At 42.1% G+C, this 13,250-nt stretch overlaps 1 protein-coding gene and 1 non-coding gene across 2 annotated transcripts in view; both read right to left on the bottom strand.

The window, feature by feature from the left end:
- Window positions 1-13,250, bottom strand: part of LOC126273160 (trichohyalin-like) — a 1,218,599-nt gene that overhangs the window by 646,792 nt on the left and 558,557 nt on the right. The window lies entirely within an intron of this gene.
- On the bottom strand, window positions 7,593-7,667 carry Trnai-uau (transfer RNA isoleucine (anticodon UAU)). Its single transcript has one exon. It is a non-coding gene; the product is annotated as a tRNA-Ile (tRNA).

Raw genomic sequence — 13,250 nt, 5'->3', positions numbered from 1 at the left:
AAATCTGAGCATTTATATAAAAAAGCACTTTTTTAATGTTTTATTGTTAGAATGTATAATTTACCAATTAAAACAGGGGAATGGGACGTTACTCCCAGTATTAAAAGTTAGTAAATGTGTTTGCCTTTAGGAGAAGACGTATTTTAGTTTTTTTTACTAGAATTCCAAGTTGCTGTACCAAGGAAGAGCTCATGTTGCTGACAGCTGCGTATCTTTTATAATGTGCTTTTATTTTTACCATTTCTGCTCTTCACTCTCGATCTCTCTTTCTCGCATTCACACTCAAACACACACACACACACACACACACACACACACACACACACAACGCGTTGAACAGCCGTGTTGTGACACGATGGTATAGCAACATTGTCCTTAAGTCATCGCTTAATAATTTATGATCCATGTCAAATCTCTGACTATTACTGAAGAATATTTATTGATAACAAAATTATTACTGAATGAATTAAGCAACTGGCATTTGTTTCCTGATGATGAATGGATTCTTAAATGTTAAATTGTATTCAGTGAAAAAACAAAGATTTACTGTCAGATTTGGCCACATTTCTGACAGGCTATAAGTTTTTTGTTCTGCTTATTTCTTTATCTACTTTCGTATGGCTCCACGTCTGTCAGTATAAAATGAAAACACTAACATAAAAAAGTTTTAATAACAAAGAATCGATGCCCAAGACACTGGAATCTTTCTATTCCGATACTAGTAGATTCCTGGAGAATTTTTGGCGTTGTGGAATCGAAATCAGTAGGTGATACATCCCTAACTAAAATCATTACGCATAAACGTTTTTACTCTAATTCCAATTATTATAAGTAAATATTAGTGCTATTGCTATTATTGCAAATAGGTAGTAGACGAAATTTTGAGTGAGTGGTTGATGATTTCAGGTAAGTCATGCAATTCTGTGGGTTATTTAGTTAATTGGAATTGACAACAATGGTCTGACACTGACAGTCATTCAAGTCTATGTGGTTAACTGAGAAACAACATAATCTTGTCTCTGGGTTTTTACAGTGTTACAGACAATAGACTATTGAACAGTTGGAAGATCGTTAAGAAAAAAAGGACCTATTTGGAACTCTTTCAGTCTGAAAGGGAAAGGATTATCTTGTGGATATTGTTTTAAGCAATACAAACAATCAAATTCCAACATAATGGAAAAGCATAACATAAAGTGTTTCAAGTGCCCCCAGAATTTGAAAAGTACTTGAGTTAGGTGCAGTGACTGAGAACAACTTTTTAACTTTTTTGCAGTAGTATGGTATACTCGCAAGTAAAAACACCGCCTACGGGCTATCTACTTAATACAAACCATACTTTATTTAAAAATTTACTTTTAAACTTGAGTACCGTTTTTTTAATTATGTACTACCCCGAGAACTGGCCTCATTAAAGACGTAAAAAGTTATTTTTACTGTCCAATTTATTTAACCTGATAAGTCTCCTCTAAGTCTCGAGAAGCTTTTTCAACTTGGTTAGACAGTCACTGAAGAAGCAGTGTTGCAAAAAACCTTTTCCAATACAAAATCTCCGAAAGAACAGATACCACCTTCATATAGTTAAGGCTAACCGGCCATTGACTTTTTCTGTGCGGATTCACACGTATTGCCCGAACTCTTAGGGGACTCGGTAAGATTGTCTGCCTCGAGTAATGAGTGTAATGGGCAGGGGCACTACGAATGTAGTGTGTGGACATTAAGTTGGGAATGTGGGTCTCACGGGGAGCCAGAGATAAATCCCTGCACTCGCACTATTCTGTGCTCTCGGTGTCTCAGATGGAAAGAGCGTCTGTCATGTAATCACGAGATCCCGGAACGAGTCCCGGTCGGGACCCACATTTTCAACTGTCCCCGTTGATGTATATCAACGCCTGTCGGCAGCGTAGGGTCTTAATTTAATTATCATTTCACTCCCGTATGATGTGTCACTGCCAAGTAACATACCGCGATCAAACTTTGACCACACAAAGAACGATTTGCTACAGTGTAGTACAAAAGGTAAATACAAGAATTACGTAATGAGATGAACAAAAATGACACTTTTATTCCAATACATTAATTATATTGAAGCAACCGCGATCCGTGAGGGTCCTCTGGACATTGCGAAGGGCGGGACATGGCTATTGATAGGAAGAGTGATCAGCATGGACGGCGATGCATGCTCTGCAACGTGTTCCCATGATGCTGGCCACAAGGTTGGAAGGTTGGTGAGGTTTTATTGTGGCAGGGTGTTCCTTCCTCACCAGCGCGGCAGACAACTGCTGGATGGTCGCTGGTGCACGTGGACGTCTCTCTAGCGCATCCAATATGTTCTCTATAGGATTTAAGTTGGTGGAACTGGCAGGCAACTTAATTGCCGAATATGCTCTCGCTCCAAGAGATCATCCTTCACCTCGCCTGTTCGATGTCGTTCACAAAAATGAATTCAGGGCCAACTGTACCACTGGAACGACATAAATGGGGAAGGGCTACAGTGTCACAGTAACGTTGACGGGTGATCACACCGCGTTCAAAAATTTGGTCAGTACGTCCATGCAACATTATGGCTCTCCACATCCTAACACCTGGACCACCAAAACGATCATGATGGAAAATGCTGGACGTACTCTCATATGATGGCTGGTGGGAACACATAATGTGTCCAGGAACATCGAGAAACATGATTGTTTTGGTGTGCCATGTGTTATGGTGTGGGGAGCAATAGTGTTGCATGGATGTACTGACACTCAAATCTTTGAACACGGTACAGTCACCTGTCAACGTTTGATACTGTAATCCTTCTCCATGTGTATATTTTCATCTTTTCGAGGATGTATTCGGCCCTGACTTAATTTTTGTGGATGACAGTGAACGACAGTATCGAACACCGCAGGAGGAGAGCTGGAGGAGGGGGCGGAAGAGGAGGAGCTGTTGGAGAGAAAAAGAATATTCGCTAAATCGACTGGCCGCCCGTTCCCCCAGCTTCGATCCCATCGAGCACTTGTGACACGTATCGCAGCACGTCCACATGCACCATACTTTCATGAATCGCGTTGACTTTAGTGTACTGATTGTCTCTTAATAAAAGCGTCATTTCTGTTCGTCTCATTGCGTATTTCATTCAGTTATCTTCTGTACTGTACTGTACTACAGTACGGTCCAAGTTTCATCGAGCCATGTTATTTGGTAGTGAGAAAGTTACTATTATCCTTAAATTTTGCACACCAGTGTACTTGGGTTCGGTTGGTTGTCAACTTTTCAGTTCTAAGGGAAGCACAACGGCGGAACAAGCAGGCATGGCATCAAACTGAGAAGAAAAAGATAGTCTTGGTCCAGTCCTATGCCGTCTTCTTGGCGTATCCTCGCTTTCGGCGCCGACCTGCAGTGAATGTGGACCAAAAACTTTACAGAAAATTGCCAAAACAGATTCCCGAAACTACCTTCTGTAGCTTGTTGGTTCGGCCCTTATAGAACTACAGTGAAGTACTGGCCCGACAATCGGCGCGCCGTCCATCGCCAGTTGCCATCACACTCATCTTCTCAGTCAGCAGTGACACAAAAGTGCCTGTAATGTAAACCCCAAGCTGGGCTGCTGGGACTACATTCGGTTTTACACGACAGCACGGCTGTAACATACTGTGGGGAAAAATGCCATGTTATACTGTAGGTGTGCTCAGCCATCCACACCAATGTACCAAAATTCAATAACCGGAAAGCAAAAACGACATTTTCTTCTATAGAAAATAAGAAAAGAGTAAAATTTCAATGTCGGAAAGATTTCTCATCTAGAAATTGGTAACTTTTCAGTTCTAAGAGAAGCACAACGGCGGAACAAGCAGTCATGGCATCGAACTGAGGAGAAAAAGATAGTCTTGGTCCAGTCCTAGGTCGGTTCTACAGTAGTCAAACGTTGATCCTAACTTCCGAAAGACGTCTGGTTAAGTTTTAATTATGTCGGTCAACATTAAAGATGGAAGGCATGAAAGTAATACAGTAAATTCATTAAAATGATCAGAGTTCTGTGCGTATGCGACATGTAATTGTTACTGATGTTATGATCCATCAAGTCCCTCCGACTCTTGTGCCACGATGAACGGTGTCCATTCATGCACTCCTGGATATTTTGGTCCTCAGTTCTGTCAGGGTCAATCCGTTGCTTTTTTTAATATCCTGTATCCATCTTCTCCCTGGTTTTCCTACGCCTTTGATCTTCTATTCTTTCAAATGTTTTCTAATGACTCTTATGCTCTCTTGATATGACCAACGTACCTTAATTGCATCTGAACTTCTTTGGTCTCCAAAGATTTTTTTTTTCAGAAATGTTTTACTGAACTCCTCAAGACTCCTCCAGATCTACATTTCCAAAGAACTGATTTTCTTACCATGCACTGTTTTCACCGTCCACGACTCAAATCCGTAAAAAACAATGCGAAAAGTCAAAGTGTCAACCACTTTCATTTCGGACAGTGACAATTTCGTTTCCTATAGCAACTTGATCAATTTAATTGCAGCTGATTTTTCATGTTGTACCACTCTTCTTATCTCCTCAGTGCAGGAGCTGCTTCTTGCTGCCGTAGGTACTAAAAATTGACATATTCAACTACGCATTATAAACGACGTCAACGTTAAACGAACGTTTTTTGAAGTTATTTTCTTTTTCTGCACTTTGAGAAATTTTACTCAATTGTATTTCTTGCTAGTTTTATTGATATCCAACAGGATTTCTTTAGTCATTCTGACTTTTCTCTACTTTAAATTCTTCAGTTTATGGTATAAACCTAACTGAATAGTATACCAATGCAGATATATTTAATGCATTTTTTCTAGCTTTACTTTCTAATTTGTTGAATACTCTGGGTGTAATCATATAAGGGCCAGGAACTCAAGAAAGGTCTCATTTATAATCAAATCAGTAATTTAAAAAGATTGGCATAACCTAATGAATTATGTTTACCTTTTGGGAAGCACAATAATTTGAGTGGATATCTACAAGTACTTTGAGAGAGCATAAGTTTTCGTCATCTCCAGCAAAATTTAATTCTTGGGGTATGACACGTTCTCATCGAATCAATTATATCATAAGGGTGATTTCAGAATCTCGCCCACTCTTTGATAAATCTCTGCATACGGCCATGGTGCCGTACGGGGACACGAACATAGAACCGCGTCTATTGCGGGTACGCTCATACGGGCTGAGCTATCCGGGCACAATTTAACACCGTGCTCACAGTTAAGTTTTAATCTACCAGGAAGTTTCAAAACAGCGCACAGCATGAAAAATTCATTCTGGGAATAAAGCAATGGCTTATAAAATACTCCCTTAATTTCATTCTGAATATCTGAGAACCTCCAGTGTCACGCCTACCGTCTGCAGTCAAACTGTTAAAGTGTTTTAAACCACAGTATAATAACTCTGAAATCCAGACACGGACGCCCTACTTGGAAATATTTTTGAACCAGTGTTATGGCTGTGAATTTCGCCGTTCACCGAGCTCCCCAAGCACGAGTCACGCCCCGTCCACACAGCCTTACTTCTGCCAGTACCTCGTCTGCTACCTTCCAAACTTTACAGAAGCTCTCCTGGTAGAGCGCTTGCCCGCGAAAGGCAGAGGTCCCGAGTTCGAGTCTCGGTCGGGCACGCAGTTTTAATCTGCCAGGAAGTTTCATATCAGCGCACACTCCGCTGCAGAGTGAAACTCTCATTCTGGAAACATCCCCCAGGCTGTGGCTAAGCCATGTCTCCGCAATATCCTTTCTTTCAGGGGTGCTAGTTCTGCAAGGTTCGCAGGAGAGCTTCTGTAGAGTTTGGAAGGTAGGAGACGAGGTACTGGCAAAAGTAAGGCTGTGAGGACGGGGCGTGAGTCGTACTTGGGTAGCTCAGTTGGTAGAGCGCTTGCTCGCGAAAGGCAAAGGTCCCGAGTTCGAGTCTCGGTCGGGCCAACGGTTTTAATCTGCCAGGAAGTTTCGTATCAGCGCACACTCCGCTGCAGAGTAAAAATCTCATTCTATATACAGTGTGTCCCTCCTACGAGACGTCCGGCCCATTTTCTCTAATGTTTCGGCAGATATTTGCAATTTCATTTTTCCAGCGTGTATCTGGAGTTAACCCAGACAATTGCTGCTCGCCGTGTCATTCTTGTGACGCTCAGTCTCAACAGAAACCGACGGTTTGTTTCTGACTAGAAGCAAAATAATTTTTAAACTGTAATTTTATGTGTCCATTTGATAAAGCGCTTCAAAATTACTCTAAGCCAGTGTGTTTACCGATATGTGTTATCAGGGACAGTAAAACTTGAGGAATAAGCAGCAGTTCAGCAGCGACTCAGTAGCGCTGCATGCTTGACAGCAGCAGTCAGCGTGGGCCGCGGCAGTGCTATCGCTATTCAAGTACTGGTTACTCTTCGAGTTATACTGTCCCTGTTAACAAATATCGATGCAACGGGTATTTCATTAGACTAATCTGGGACCACTGTATCGAACGGTCACGAAACACTATGCTTTAAGAAGCATTTAGTTTGTAACGGGAAACAAATCGACCCTTTCTGTTGACAATGGGCTTTGCATGAAAGACGTGATGAGCACTACTGACTCAAGCCAAACAAAGCAAAAACGAAATTGGTAATATCTGCTAAATAACCAGAGGATATGTGGATGACGACTCTTAGGAGAGCAAGCCCTGTGGCCGAGTGGTTTCAGGCGCTTCATTCTGGAACCGCGCGACTGCTACGTTCGCAGGTTCGAATCCTGCCTCGGGTATGGATGTGTGTGATGTCCTTAGGTTAGTTAGCTTTAAGTAGTTCTAAGTTCTAGGGGACTGATGACCTCAAATGTTAAATCCCATAGTGCTCAAAGCAATTTGAACCATTTGAACTCTTATGAGAGACACCCTGTATAACATTCATCCTGAAAGCTTCTGTGGATAATTATGCCAGAGGTTAGTACTGAGTGGAAGTTTGCTGACAATCCCTTCTGTAGATCAGCGACTGAGCTATGTTTGGCTTATCCACGTGCTAGTGGCACCTTAGTTTGTTATCCATATGTATGCCGTTCGTGCAATAGAAGTCATCTCATTCATACCTACTCTCATAGTGCGCTCAGGGGGCGACTGGTTGCCGTTTTCCGGCAGACAGTTTTACCATAAAACGTAACTGTTACAGCGGGAGTGGGAGCTGATACGATGGTAAAGAATTCAAGTTATGACTCTTTTTTGCGGCAACAGCACGAGAAGGTACATTGGCAACTGGAGATGTCGATCGCTGTGGTCGCGTCAAATTTCACATGCGGTCTCGGCGCCGGGACTCGTGCAGCCCCACAAATCGCCTGGATGTTAGACTGACCCGCGGAACCGCGCTCTTGCTCTCCTTGTCTGTGGGCTGAGCGAGCCGGAGGTGTTACGGCGCTGCGCCCGCAGGTAGGCAGCGGAAGGCGCGCAAGGAGCCGCCTGGGGGCGGGGGAGAGCCGCACGTGGCAGCCGGCAAGTGGCCGACATACAGCGCTGGCGCACTACAATAGACTGCCCTGAAATTACAATTAAATCAGTGCCATTAGCTGATGACAGGCGTTGATATACATCAACGAGGACAGGTGAAAAAGCGTGCCCAAACCGGGACTCGAACCCGGGATCTCCTGCTTATATGGCAGACGCTCTATCCATCTGAGCTACCGAGGGCACATAGGATAGTGCGACTGCAGGGACTTAACACGGCACGCTCCCTGTGAGACCCACAATCCCAACTTATAGTCCACACACTACATTCGTAATGCCCCTGCCATTATACGCATTACTCGCGGCAGACAATCCACCGAGTCCCGTAAGAGTTCAGGCAATTCGTGTGCATCCGCACTGAAGACGGTCATCAGGCGTTTAGCCTTAACTATACGAGGTTTGTCCGGAAAATACGTGAAAAAGTTGAATAATAACTTTATTTTACAATTATTCAGGTATTACAATGTAGTCACCTTCAAAGTACTCGCCCTGAGACGCGACACACTTCTGCCAACGCCGTTTCCACTGTTGATAACATTGCTGAAAGTCTTCAGTTGTGATGTTGTTCAGTTGCAGTGTCGTTTCCGCCTTGATGGGCTTCCACATCTCCCACGTGCCGCCCCCGAAGCACCATTTTGCATTTCGGGAACATGAAGAAGTGACACGGGGCTAAATCGGGTGAATAAGGCGGGTGGTCTGTCACGGTGATTGAGCTTCGGGCCACAAACTCGCGCACAACCAGCGACGTATGAGCGGGCGCATTGTCGTGATGAAGGATCCTCCTGCCCCCTTTTGCCAAGTCCGGTCGAACTCGGGCCACACGAGCTCTGAGACGTGTCAGAACTTCAACGTAAAAATTTCCGTTCACTCTCTGGCCGGGAGGGACAAATTCCTTCTGAACAATGCCCCTAGAATCAAAGAAAACAATCAACATTGTCTTCACATTGGACCTTGATTTTCGCGACTTTTTTGTTCTCGGTTCTCCTGCTAATTTCCATTCCCTGCTTTGAGATTTGAGCTCCACATCGAATTCGTAAAACCAGGACTCGTCTCCAGTGATGACTTGGTTGAGAAAGTCCCCTCGTTCCTCTGCTTCCAACCAATCCTCACAGCACTCAACTCTCTTTGCTTTCTGTTCTACCGTCAAGAGCTTCGGTACGATTTTCGCACACAGTTTCTTCATTTCAAGTTTTTGTGTCAGGATTTCGTGAACGATTGTTTTGGGGATTGACAGCTCGTCAGCAATCATTCTGACTGTCAATCTACGGTCTTTAAGAACACAAGCCCGAATTCGTTCAACATTTGCATCGGAACTCGATGTCGACGGGCGTCCTGGGCTAGGATCTTCGTTCACTTCTTCCCCGCCATCCCGGAACCTTTTTAACCACTTGTTCACGGTTGGTTCCTTCAGAGAATTGTCTCCGTAAACGTGTTTCAAACACTCAATAATCTCACGGCCATTCTTGCCTAGCTTTGCAAGAAACTTGATGTTGACGCGCTGTTCCTCAATCAGAGAGAGCTCCATGACGACAGCAGGTGAAAAAGGGTAACCGTCAACAAGCTGCCACACACTCCCACCTTCACGCAGAGTGCTCTGACTCGAACTGAGCGTTGATGGGATTGATTACAGCAGTAGTCCCACCTGGCGGTGACTGCAACTTGTAACATAAAGACATTATTCAACTTTTATACGTACTTTCCGGACAAACCTCGTATGAAGATGGCATGGCCGAAAGAACAGATGCCGTCTTCATATAGACTGCTGTGACTTCTCGAGCAGCTGGCCCGCTCCACCGTGGCGGGTCCTGGAGGACCACTCATAGCGGCCAGTGAACGCTACCGGCATCACCTCCCAACAACAAGATAACTGTAGAGAGTACACAAACACTCCGTGCTTAACTGTACGCTAGGGGTCTCTTATCTCAATAATCTTTAAATCAATAATTTCACTCAGACATTCTAAACGTTGCAGGGAAAAATTGCATTCAGCGAACGGCTGCTTACATCTTGTACAGAAACCACACTGCATTATAGGAATAGAAGGACACGAAAGGAAACAAAGGAGAAATTTCAGTTTCTACATCTACATCCATACTCCGCAAGCCACCTGACGGTGGTAAAGGGATTAAAGTTATTAAGGTTCAGGGAGGATAAATAAAACCATTGAGGTCTGCCGATGACATTATAATTTCGTCAGAGAGAGAGCAAAGGACTTTGAAGAGCAATTGAACAGAATGGACAATGTCTGGAAAGGAGGGTATAAGACGAACGTAAACAAAAGCAAAACGAAGATAATAGAATGTAGCTGAATTAAATCAGGTGATGCTGAGGGAATTGCTTAGGAAACGAGACACTAAAAGCAGTAAACGACTTTAGCTATTCGGGCAGGAAAATAGCTGATAATGCCCAAGTACTGCAAGATGGTAGGAACACGAAAAATATTTCTGAAAAAGAGGAATTTATTGTCAAATGGTTCAAATTGCTCTGAGCACTATTGGACTTAACTGCAGTGGTCAGTTCCCTAGAACTTAGAACTACTTAAACCTAACTAACCTAAGGACATCACACACATCCATGCCCGAGGCAGGATTCGAACCTGCGACCGTAGCGGTCGCGAGGTTCCAGACTGTAGCGCCTAGAACTATTCGGCCACTCCGGCCGGCGAATTTATTATCATCTAATATCAATGCAAGTGTGAGCAATTATTTCCTAGACACATTTGTATGGGGTGGAACGTGAATAATAAGCAGTTACGGCAAAAATGAAGTAGGATCTTTTGCACCGTCGTACTGCAGAAGAATGGTGACGATTACATGAGAGTACACCAAATAACTAACGAGCAGTTAATGAATCAATCTTGAGAAAAAAGAACTTTATGGCACTTCTTGACTAAAAGAAAGGATCGGTTGACATGAACCAAGTAAGGTGGCGCATTTGGTAGCACATTGGCCTCGGAAGGATGACGGTCCAAATCCATCCCCGTTCGACCATCTGTGATTTCCCTAAATCGTTCAAGGCAAATGCCCGAATGGTCCGATTTCCTTCCCCATCCTTCCCTAGTACGCCGTCGACGGGACGTAAAACTCTGATTTTTCCTTCCTTCTGTTGGCGGGACATATTCTGATGCATCAGGAATCGTTAGTTTGGTGATACAGGGAAGCGGGAGGGTTAAAATTGTAAAGGGAGACCAAAGGACCAACTAAGTAAAGAGGTACCAACTGATGCAGGTTATAGTAGTTATTCAGATATGAAGACAGGTGAATGCAGAGAGTTGTATAAAACCAGTCTTCGAAATGAAGACCAGGACAGGTTTTGATTACCTATCCATCGGACGAGTGGATAATCCTGAGGTATGAAATACACTGAATGTTCTGGTGTTGTTATTTTAGATTCCATGTTGTGCTCAGTAAATTCTGTGGCCAAAATTTTATGTTCTTATGCCTCATTTACAAGGAAGTTTCCCATCTTTCATTAGGTCTGCGATTTTAAAAAGTTGTACTTCGTTGCTTATTCATAATGCAGTAACAACACAAAATTGTTACCATATATGTTCTGTTTCAGTTATTGTACACCGTGTGCATTGTTCCCCGTTCAATACAAGTCTGTTTCGTATACTCCATTTGCTAATTATACTCGCTAACATACGTACATTGCATTCTAAATATTTTGGCATGACGTTTTTTTAAAGAACAAGTTTTTTGTAAGGTGAGATTTGTACAGCACAATGAGTGACGTTCGCAATACAAAGGAAGTAGAGCTAAATTCGAACTTAAACTGAAATTGCACAGCAGATGTGGTATAAGCACGATATACTATAGTAACTAGCTTACGGTAAATACGAAACATACAACTGATGACTAAATGTTTTGCTCATGACTCACATCTCACACTACAGAATAAAGGGGACAGGCGACCAATGTAATGTACGTTGTAAGACAAACACTCCATACCTTATTTCTTCATACGAGTATGTACTCGCTGAGGATGTTCGATTTAGCTGCAATATTTGTCAGGACCCGTAGACAGGTGGAAAAAAGCAGAGACATCGATGATGCAGAATAGGCTTCAATCACTCAACAAAGTTCCATTATTGGTACTCAGGCCAAAGCAAACATCACGACAACACGCACAAAATATGGAAGTAATTTCAGAAAATTGCTTAACTTTATTTTTATGAGCGACGTGCAAACTGCAGCAGTGTATCTGTCTCACACTCCCAAGTAAACACATTGTATCATATTGCCGGTATACTGTTTCTCTTTTCGACATGTCATTTGAGTAAAAGGTGGTATAAGATCTGCGGCGATTTTGACAAAGCCTTTTTTTATCGTAATATTGATGCAACATTAAATTGTCGTGAAAGTGGGGAAAAGATTAACGCAGGCGTTTCAACTTTTGAATAAACTTTATGAAGACGATGCTCTAAGTCGAACGCATTGGTGTGGTTAGTTACGCTGACCTTAAGCAGACTTCGTATTAGGCACTGAACGACTTTCCAAGCGAAAATTTCCTGCATTTTGTCGCTAATTTAATAAAATCAACTTCAGTGAGTTCTGAGCACTATCTGCTTAAGCAACACGGCCGATGAATATGTACTCACCATCACTAAATGATGAACAGATTCATTCGTACTGGTTCTCGTTTCCTTTGTAGTTAGACAAATTGTGTAGTTTTTGTTTCTTGCTGTAGTTGGCAAACTGAACGGTTCCTCATACATAGCATCTTGTCTTACCTGTGGGAAAAAAAAAGAACAGAACTGTAAAATGCAGAGATAAAAATTATTTTAAAAAGTAGCATATAAATTGGCAGAAATGCATACAAAATATTTTCTATGATGCATGGTTTGACGTAACTAGTACCGTGTCATATTTCTAAATCGATTGAAATAATGGAAATTATAACGAGCCACACTACTCAATCGTTACACGCATGGTTTTGAAACGTCTCTGGGAAGTTCACTAGAAGATACTGACTACCTCTAAAACTGCGTAAAATGCATACTCGGATGAAGTAGCGAAATAGTATCACTTGTTAAAAACAAATGTTAGCAGTATTAAAATACGCACTGCACAGTAAGCAGTATCTATATCCAAGTCTATAAATTTATTGCACAGAACGACTCTCAAATAAGTAACGGAAAACATGTCACAGTACAGTATCTGCTTCAAACAGTATTGTTCAGCTGTAGTCAGTGATAGCTATAGCATGTATCTTTACATCTAAAACGTCCTTCTATATGAAATCGTTATAAACTGTTACGATTGTTTTATATTTTCGACTCGCTCAGATATTAAATTAAAATCGAGTCTATAGATATTATTAACATAACATGAGAGAACCTTTCGCTGACTTTTAAGATGCCTTTTCTGAATATTACACATACATCTCCAGTCTCCGCGATGGAGAATAATATCAATAGCTCCGATTCCTGTTTGTGTTCAGAACTCGAATAATATCCGTTTCTCACCACAGGTACAGCGTTTGAATCATTGTCATCGAAACACCTGATTCTGATAATCAGTTTTAGTTAGAAGAGGCTGTTTTAATTGCTAATAATTAATAAAACATCGATAAAAATACAGCGATAACTCTCATAATACCTTTCCTAAACAAGAACCAGTTTCATTTTCATAATCCTCTAACTAAACGGAATTGTTTTTGTCACATCATAATAATGTTCTTTTTTATTATTATTTTGCCACTTTTAGTGATTTTTATTTTTGTATGTTTTTAACCCTTCAACCCCCTTTCAACTATGTTTAATCAG

This window comes from Schistocerca gregaria, chromosome 5 (genome assembly GCF_023897955.1).
Source record: "Schistocerca gregaria isolate iqSchGreg1 chromosome 5, iqSchGreg1.2, whole genome shotgun sequence".
Lineage (NCBI taxonomy): Eukaryota > Metazoa > Arthropoda > Insecta > Orthoptera > Acrididae > Schistocerca > Schistocerca gregaria.
This window is presented reverse-complemented; position numbering and strand designations above follow the sequence as displayed.